This window comes from Alligator mississippiensis, chromosome 12 (assembly GCF_030867095.1).
Source record: "Alligator mississippiensis isolate rAllMis1 chromosome 12, rAllMis1, whole genome shotgun sequence".
Lineage (NCBI taxonomy): Eukaryota > Metazoa > Chordata > Crocodylia > Alligatoridae > Alligator > Alligator mississippiensis.
Genome location: NC_081835.1, coordinates 6837681 through 6847500, shown reverse-complemented (window position 1 = coordinate 6847500; position 9820 = coordinate 6837681). Strand labels below are relative to the sequence as shown.

Sequence of the window (9820 nt, the reverse complement as noted above, 5' to 3'; positions counted from 1 at the left end):
ATTAAAAGAAAGTTATAAAATGTTTTACAATGCGGCATAAATATTGTTTATCATATCCGTGGCATTGCAAACCACGAAATAATTGCTACATTTGGAGAAACAGGCATGCAAACTTCATTAGACAAATCTTGAAATTAACGCTTCTCATTCAAAGACGTTATCCAGCGGCAAAAGGTAACTTGCGGTTTTCTCGTTGATGCTATCTGATTAAGCTGCGCCTTAATAGCGGCAAGTACATTAATGCGCAATGCTTAATAATGGGACCAATAATATCACAGTGATGTCATGGCAAGCTCTGCTGTTCTCTGCTGAACAATATTGCGTGACAAATAAAAAACGTTGCGTGGTTGTCAAATCTCCATGCCAGCGATGCATTGTGAAATGGCATTATGACTGCATAGCTGGCTGTCAGGGCTTCTGTTGCAAGCACTGGGAAATTGGCATTATTCTGCTGAGTTCAGTTGGAGTTCTGCTAATTTACACCAGCTCGGGATCTTGCCAAATGACTTGAAAACCCCTTTTCTGTTTTGCGGGTTAAGCCAAAATTCTATTTTGGGATGAGGTGCAGAATGAGACATTTGGGAAGCCTGGCTTCTTCTAGGGGAATTTAGTTAAAGATTGTAAAATCAGACTTATAATGAGAAATGAGCCTCAACCCTAACTATAGAGCAGCTGCCTCTGTTCCACAGCGAACCTTGTCTAATTGCTAAATAAAGCTTCAAAAAGCTGTGAGAAATGCCTGGGGGTAGCCAGTTCAGTTCTCAGCATCCAATGCGGGGCCCTGATTATTAGCATGGCGTTAGGCCTGTGTCCTGCCCTAATTTCACATGAGGGCTGCTGTTTTTCACAGTACTGTCAGGCTGTCTCTCATTTGGGTTTGTGGGCAATGTTGCATTCAAGAGATGTGTATTTTACTCTGACCTGGGGAGAGCTCTTTCTGGTGCCTCGGGGGACTGTGTGCCAGGACCCTGTGCCTACTCTTAAGGATGCTCTTTCTCCTGTTCCCACTGGTCTGCATCATGGAGGGCTCCTTGCAGAGGATCAGTATTTGATATGATGCAGCCCTTTGAGGACTCAGAAGCCAGCACCATACTTTGAATTGCATGAGGTCATTTAGGGGGAACAGCACTGGCTTCATTAAGTATGACCCTCTCCCACTGCATCGTGTGCCAGCTGCTTTAGGAATTTGTCATCTAACCTCAGGTAGGAAGAGTTGCAGCCATGCATTTTAGACAGGAGGGATGTGGCAATAGCTGTGGCCAGAGGATGCTGCAAATCCTCACAGAATTTTAATTGAAAAAAAAAAAAGTTACAGCAAATGCACAGTGGCTGATTGGTATACCTTAGGGGTACATTTTCAAAGCAATGGGAGGTGATTTAGCTGCATGGCTCCCATTGTTGTTAATGAGAGAGGCACAGCTAAATCATGAAGCATTGAAAACGTGAATTCCTTAATGTTTCAGCTGACTTTAATTTTTATTTTTCAACTAGCAAAATTAATTAGGCTGTGTGTTGCTAAAGTATGACTATAACTAAGTATTACTTATGGGGTAATTTTAAAAATCAAAGCCATTCATGAATTATTAGGAACAGGCAAGCATCAAGCAACGGGAAATGATGTATAAATTAAAGTGTCCTTTTAACTCTTGTAAAAAAAAAAGTCTTTCTAGATTTCTGTCCTATCTCCTCTCTCCAATTTAGAGATAAACTACCCTAATGAATGAGAGTGTGCATGCAATTTTGCCCCAGATTTGCTATATAGTTGAGAAACCAATATAGTTTAATTGGCGCAGCTCCTAGGGTGGATACACTTATACCAGTAAAAAGTGCTTTTATACCTTATTTATTTCAGTACATTTACCAAAACAAGCTATTTCAGCATGAACTCTTTTACATGGGTATAACTGCATCAGTGCAAATGGTTTCACTGATTTAGCTCTATTGGTTTATAGAGTTAAATCAGCCCAAAAGCAGAGTCTACGCCAGCCCTACGAGAGCTGTCTACAAGTGCTGTACTGATTTCCTTATCTCCAACTTCCTGCTGGACCCGCTCCAATTTGGCTTCCCTCCTCTCCACTCAGCAAGGCTGCTGTCAACTGATCTCAATCGAATCTCACATCATTTAGTTTAACCTCGTCATCTTCCACCTTTCTTCTGTAAGTTCCTTCCTCATTTGTATCCTATCCTTCTTTGCTCTCCACGATCATGTCCTTCCATTTCTCCTGTCTTGCGTTTACCATCTCCGTTGAAGATTCTCCCTCTTCCCTATTCCCCTCTTTTTGAGGGCTTGCTTATTAGCCATGCCATCCTCTTCTCTTCAGCCTGTTTTTGGGCGGTCTCCTCCTTTTCACACAGGTTTAACTCTCAGCATATACCTTTCCACCGTGGCTGTTACCCATGCTCGGATCCTGGAGTGCACGCTGAAGGGTGTCTCGATAACCTTGCAGCGTTAATGGTGAAGTAGCATCCAAACTCACAGTGGGCATATCCCCACAAGGTATGCCGCTGCTACTTGTCCCTGGGGAATGCCCATGCCACGTGTGCTATGGCATGTGGCATGTTACCCCGGGTTGGACAGGGGAGGCTGGCCCCAGCAACCGTGCTGGCCCCGGAAGCCTTACCTGGGGCCCTGGGGGCCTCTGAGAGCTGCACCCATGGCACTCCTGCAGCAGAGAGCCTGACCAGCAACCAGAGCATGGCAACTAAATGACAGATGCTATTCAATGTTAGAAAAGTGTAAAGTAATGCATCTGGGCAACAATAACCCAAACTTTACCGACACTATGATGGGCTCTACATCAGCTATTACCGCATAGGAAGGAGACTGGGAGTCACTGTGGACAATTTGCTCAGTAGCCATCAAAAAGGCAAACAAAATGTTAGGCATGAATGATGCATGACCCTGGAGGCTGGGGGCAGGTGGCCACGGTGGTGCCGGTGGCAGGGGGTGGGGGGGAAGGAGCACCAAGTTGGGGTTGGCAGCCACCCGGCAGCATTGGCGGCCAGCAGCAATCAGCCACTGCCCACAGACACCGTCAGTGGTGGTGGGGAGGGGGCGAGCAGCATCTGCCTGCCGTCCAATTGCAGGGGATGCATTGCCAATCTCAGGGGGGTGCACATGCACCTGCGTGCACCCTCTGTGTGTCGCCAATGACGTTAGGGATTATTAAGAAGAGAATTATAAACAAAACAAATCGATGGTGAGTCCACACCTTGAATATTACGTCCAGGTCCCCACACCTCAACAAGGATATAGAAGAACTAGAGAAGGTACAGAGAAGGGCACCAAGGAGGAATAGTGCTATGGAGGGGCTTTCATCAGAGGAGAGATTAAGGAAGTGAGGCCTAGTTAATTTAGAAAACCGGTGTTTGAGGGGGACGTGATAAGGGTTTACAAAATACAAAATGGTAAAGAGAAAGTAAATAAGGATTTATTATTTACTCTCTCACAATACAAGAACTAGGGGTCACAGAATGAAACTAGTAGGTGATAAGTTTAAAACTAATGAAAGGAAGTTCTTTTTCACACAGCTTGCCATTAAAGTGTGGAACTCCTTGCCACCAGATATTGTGAAGGCTGACCGTTTAGCCAGAATCAACAAGGGATTGGACAAATTCTGGAAGGAAAAGGGCCTCAGTAACTACTGAGCTTGGGAGTTAGGGATACAGCCTCTGAATCAGAACTTCCTAGACCTCGAATGCTGGAGGCTGCAAGTGCAAGAGGAACGGTGGGAAAAAACCCTGGTCAGACCTAGTTCACTCTCTTTCAGCATCCACTCTTTACCACTGTGTGACACAGGATGCTGGGCAAGATGGACCTATGATCTAATCCATTAAATGGCAATCCTTATGTAGCTCTAAGATGAAACTGAAGTCACTGGCAAAATCTCACTGACTGCAGCAGAGCCAAGATTTGATCCCTATTTTTATGCTGTTGGATAACAGTTCCTTTCAGCTGAAACTCCATACTTAAACTTCTCTCTCCATGGGTGGTTATAAAGAGCCTCATTTTTCCTTATGATTCATATTACTATAATTCTATTTATTCTCATGTAACCTATTATAAACCTTGTTTTAACCCTCTGCGGTACACTCATCTGGAGAAGGAGAGTTTTACATCTATGGTACGTTATTTATTACTGCATTAAACTTTCATTTGCCAATCTGGCTGCTGCCTATGCAAGATGCTGTCATCCTTATACAGTTGAGTCCCACTTAGCATTGACTGAAAAGTTTAAAGAGTATGCCTGGGAGTTTTCACTTTTGGCATGTGTAGACATTCACTCTCCTAAGAGAAACTCTCCTGGGAGTGATGTAACCCTGATTGTTCCCAAGTTATTTTTCTCTCGGAGTGGCCATTTTTACCCTGGGAGAAAAAAGCCTGAATATCTGTACATTTGTGATTTCTCTTGGGAGAACAGCAACTCTCCCAGAAGAAACAAAATGTCTGTACAAGATTCTCGTGTATAAAACAAGGTCAGAAGAGTTTCAGTAGCAAAGCCTTGGTGTGGGCGGGGGGGGGGGGGCTAAACTTGAGAGTGGAAGGCTACAGAGCCTCATAGAGTTTTAGCTGTAAAAAAGTTATGGGAAATGGACAGCAGCTGGTTGGTGTGCCACCTTAGGGGGCATATTTTCAAAGCAATATGAGGTGAGTTAGCTGCGTGGCTCCTGTTTTTACTAATGGGAGTCACACGTAGCTATGTGCTTATGTGATTTGCTGAATCAGAACCTAAAAGCAAGGAGCAGAAGTCTGGGTTGGAGAACAGCCAGGGTGGTCTGCTTTTGTCCCTGCAATTGCAGCTACTCTTGGAAAACTGCATGCTGCATGTGCCATATTATTAGCAGGCATCTATCCTTTTCTCCTGTGGGATGATGAAGCAGGCATGTGCATGCCTTTCTGTGGGTGATCTTGGCATGCATTCATGTTGCAATGGTACCTACACATTGCTCGTAACCATGGTCCAATACCACGCGTGTGCCCTTCATGTAAAATCACAAGCTTCTTTCCTCGCCAAGGGGCAGCATTCAAAAATCCTGGATGCTTTAACTCCCTTGCCTCTTCCACCATTAGCTAGATTCGCTGCCTTTGTCCTTTTCTTTTTATTTCTAGCTTTTGCTCTTCCATCCCTGTGGGGAGGGTGATGTGCAGTATTAATACACAGCTATTGACAGTAATCCGCTTTTTCCACTGATACCCTCCAATACTACAGAAAAGAAGCACTCCATAGCTGGCTGTTATTTCACTATGCAACCACAATGTTGCACTCAAAAATGGCTTTTTGCTCCTTCCGCATTACCACGTGCAAAAAAAAAAAATAAAAATCAGCTTCTCTGAAAGGCTCCAGAAGAAACCTGGGAATATGAAATTACCTTAAAATGGGAGAGACGAATTTGGCAGGGAAGATTTCACGCTTCCTTTCTTCTGTGCAGCTCTACTGGTAATACAGATGAGGCATGCGTTTGCTTTCAGCCTTCATGGATGGCACCACGCTCACTTCCTTTCCCTCCCCCTGCTCTGGTGCTCTAAGCAAGGGCATGCGAGTCACATATCAAAGGCCAACACAAGTTTTACTTCTACCTAATAATGCACTTCCAGCTTGTTCAGCGCCTGCCTGTTCAGACTGTCAGATTCCAGCTAGAAGTGTTTGTAAACAGAGCTGAAGAAACTCTCCCAACTTTGCCTCAAGTACTGCAGCATGGATATTATAGTCATGAAATGAATGTCCCTGGGAAGAAAACAGATATACTCAGTAACCTACCCTATGGCACTGAGCTTTGTATTACAAAGAGCAGGAGAGAATGTGAGTAATCAACAATTCCATGTGCACATAACGCTGCACTTTTTCCTTCTCTTTATCGTTGTCTAATTAAATTTCAGTCAGCCTGAACAAAAAAGATTCATGCTAGTTGTAGGCAGTAAATAAGGATGTGGTGGAAAAGGAGTATGTACAACTTCTAGCCAAAGGTTGAGGAGAAAGAATGCTAACTTCACACAAGCAGCTGAATTGTCAGACGTTTCTTGCAGGGGGGTTGGTAGCAAACATTTCTATTTTAATAACTGCACTTCAACAGTAGCGGACCCTGGTAATGGCAACTTCAAGAAGATGGTGTTTCTAAACGTAGAGCAATAACTCAACGAGATCAAGCCAGTTGTGGTTTCTATACTAATTAATGTTTCTCAAAATGTTCGCCTGATGTGTGACACTGATGGATGTTGCCAGGTTACATGATATCACTTTCCAAAACAGTGTGTGATGGTTAAGAATGATAAAAAAATAAAATTTAAAAAAATCTCTCCTTTTAGTCTGAGTCAAGGAAAGGGCCCAGGAAACATATTGGCAGCTAGGAGGGTAGCCATCCTTTAGATACAGAGAGTCCTTGGCAGGGATAGGTAGTGTGGGCACAGAAGAGCAGCACTTGAATTCTCAGTCCTGACCCTCTGAAGGGGCCAACACTTGATACTTAACCCTGGTTTAGTGATGGGATTGACATGCAACTACAACTACACTAGTATTGCCATTGCCTTGTAAAGTATAGATCAGTATTTTGAACCACAGTTTGAGTATTTTTAATAACTTTTAAAAAAAATACAGAATGGGAAACTGGCATTATTAAACTGCAATTCTGTATTCTGTTTCTAAGAATTTATAGCTTCTGGTTTGAGCAATACATGGAATGGGCTAAATCCTGTTCTGCATCACAAAGATATAGTACCAGAGCTCATTTTGCACCCGAGTGCTTCCTTGGATCCAGATTTCTGTGCAAAATTAAGAAGTGGGCCTGTGTGATCCCAGTCAATCCCAATCCTGAATATGATTTCCCAGCAAGCGTGCACAAACAAGACATTCAAACTGAAGGGCGGAGACAGGTGCTAAATGCTGTTGAACTAGCAACTTCTGCCCTGAGCGATCCAACTCTGTACTGGCAGTCTGGCTCACTATGCTATGGCTCTTCTTCATGCCAAAAATGACCATGTAGTATTATAAAAGACCATATTGCAGCCTAAGATCCCTACTCAACTGGACTATAATCACGGTAGAGTCTGTTCTTGTCTCGATATACCCATTTCTTTTAGCTGTTTATGGCACTAGTTTGTAAGGATTACTTTGGCAGCCATTTTTCCTCCTAAAGTCCAAGACATGGGGAAAGGATTTCAGTTCACAGCAGCTTCGGTTTCCTTGTGGGTTTTGGTTACTTTGTTGATTTTTTTTCCTACTTTGTTTAGAAACTGAATATTGGCCAAACCACACACAAAAGTTCAGGTGACTATTGACTTGAAGCCTCTACCAGCAGCCGAATCCCATGAATAATTGCCTGACAACCTCTTGTTTACTTGCAGGAGGAACTTTGCAAAGGGTGTTTATGAATAGCTGCTATGCAAACTAGTAAAAACAAGTCATCTGAGAAAGAGAAGGAACATTGACTGCTTTGACAACTGCCTTACCATTGCTAAGGAAACTGCTCCCTTGGTAACCATGGTCAGTACATCTGTCTCATTTTATCTCCAACTCTTGCATAGATACCATCATGGGAAGACTGTAATAAAGAAGAAAACATAAACATTTCAAAATAGGAAAAAGTAATAAAAAATGCAAAGTCTTTCTTCATTTGCCTACTGGAAACTTTAAGGAGACTTTGCTTTGAGGTTAGGTTAGCAGGGCTTTGCCTGTTGTGTTTGAGATGCATCCCTGAAAAATCAACTGCTAATCAAAACCAAAAATGTTGGTGTTTTCTTCTGCTTCTAGTTCTTTAAAATGTTGTAAATGTATTTTCTGTTAATGCTCCTAATTTCATCTAACACAGTGGGATTGGAAAAGGGGGCAAGTAGAAGAAACGGAAAATTAAGTACCTAAGAATGACACCGTCAAACTAAGAATAATACTTGACTACGATGAGTATTAGGACTCAGGTATTTGGGGGTAAGAGTTGATTTGTTAGTGGGAAGAAGCAGCAGTTGTGGGTGTGACTTATGTCGACTTTCAGTGCTGGGGGGTGACGGTTGGTCAATGCAAAGCAAACAAAATCGGCATCGTTAGCTTGTGTGATGAAGCCTCCAACAAATATTTCTAATCCACGATGCTAAATTTTCCCTTTCGTTGTGTGCTACATGATAATCTTACAGGATTAAGACAGTTAGGGGTAACTGGTAAGACTATTTGCTACTACTTTAACCACTCTATCAAACTGAACTGGCCTGTTCTGTAGTTGCTGCATTAAACCTTGAGAAACCACTGGAGAGAGCCTTGTCTGGCATATGGCAAAGGGAGCTGGGGAGTCAACTTTGCTCTCTCTCTGTGGTGGCATGACAATGCCAAAAGCAAGAGGGATGGCCTCTTTGCATTATGTTGGCAATGAGTCTCCACTGACTAGCCCTGTAGGGCTGAGACTACCACAGCTGCAGCCCAGTTTGCAAGAGCCCTTGTCTAGGACCTTGCTATGTAATCACCCTTGCTGGCTCCAAGGATGCCCAAATGACGACTAGGTGATAAGCTGGTTGGGTGATGGCTCACGAAGCAGCAGGCTGCCTAAACGTCCCAATGATGATAAAAATGCCATTATGCATGAATGCCTTTGCTGATGTAGGAGGGTACTAATGTGTACAGTTCGGGGAAACCTTTTCAAACAACAACCAAGAAATCAAACACCTAGCTCTTCTTCCTGAAGGAAAACAAATCATGACGTCTCCTGAAAGCAAGTCCTCTAGTTACCCCCTCGCTTCTTCTTTGACCTCCCTGGGGGTATTAGGCTGCATCACATCCCCATGTAGTGTGACACAACATAACGCAAGACAGCCAAATTGGTATTTGTAGCACCCCCCACTTCCTCCGCAGACGCTGCTCTTCATTTGAGCAAGGTGATCCCAACTTTAAACATCGAAAGAGAAAAATATCAATATTAAACGTGAACTGGACCCAATTCTCATGAAGGACATGCTTATTCAAGGTACACATCAGTGCATTTAGGAAGCCTGTCCTAGCCTAAAGAGGTGTTAACCACCACGGCAGTGTGCCAAGTTCTGCTGTCAGTCCCATGTCTGCCTTGACTGAGAGAGGAGAAGTGCATGAGCCCAATGGAGAGAGCAGCCTGCTTAATGAACTTCCAAGGAGCAGCTACAAAAATACAAAACAAGTTTTAAAGTGACTTTAAGATCATGTTTAATTTGAACAACTTTGCCCTTGAGACCCATGGAAAGCACATCAGCTGGCTCTGACTAACGTGTTTTCCGCAGCACTCTAGAATAAAGAAATGAAGTACAGTATGTACTCATCTGGTGAGACATTTAGATTGGCTACTGATACGCTGCAAATGTTTATAAAGAAAACAAAATGTGGATGCTGGCCATTTTAATTAAAACTTGCAGAATCAGTTCACCCTGAGTCACATGATCTCTGAACTATAGTCTATCGTCTTCAGAGACATCTGCTTGCACAACAGTAAGAAGGAACTGTAAATCTTGCAAACAAACTGTTCTCTCGCTTGACTGGCCTGGTAAGCGAGGCTGCTGATATAGACATTGCCAGGTACCTGCTCTTTATCTAAAGGTGAAGGTTAATATTCCTCGGCCCAGACACCTAGGTTTGATTTTATCATATCAAAGCTAAGACTCGGCTACTCAGCTGAAGAAAGCAGACAGAGTGAAAACTTGAAACCATGCTAATCCTTTGCAGTGTTTTCTCTTCTGTCATGCTGCACCGAGTAAAATCCTTAGCTTGTTTGCGAGAGGTAATACAGCTCCAAAATTGATCCGTGAGTGCACAGATGATCGCTCACTTCTCCCTGCCTTACGCTTTGTCTGCTCCTTTAAAATAAGGGAAAAGGA

General features: G+C 43.3%; 2 long non-coding RNA genes across 6 annotated transcripts in view; one reads left to right on the top strand and one right to left on the bottom strand.

The window, feature by feature from the left end:
- Positions 1–9820, bottom strand: part of LOC109286205 (uncharacterized) — a 372088-nt gene that overhangs the window by 61211 nt on the left and 301057 nt on the right. For all 3 annotated transcript variants that reach the window (XR_009455937.1, XR_009455938.1, XR_009455936.1), the window contains one exon: positions 7445–7536. This is a non-coding gene — a long non-coding RNA (uncharacterized LOC109286205). The remainder of the gene's footprint in view (positions 1–7444; positions 7537–9820) is intronic.
- The window catches only part of LOC102559342 (uncharacterized), a 33571-nt gene that overhangs the window by 18493 nt on the left and 5258 nt on the right, over positions 1–9820 (top strand). For 2 of the 3 annotated variants that reach the window (XR_002094169.2, XR_002094168.2), the window contains exon 2: positions 7340–7478. This is a non-coding gene — a long non-coding RNA (uncharacterized LOC102559342). Of the gene's footprint in view, positions 1–5376; positions 5802–7339; positions 7479–9820 lie in introns of those variants that run through there. The other variant, XR_002094170.2, reaches the window with a different exon arrangement.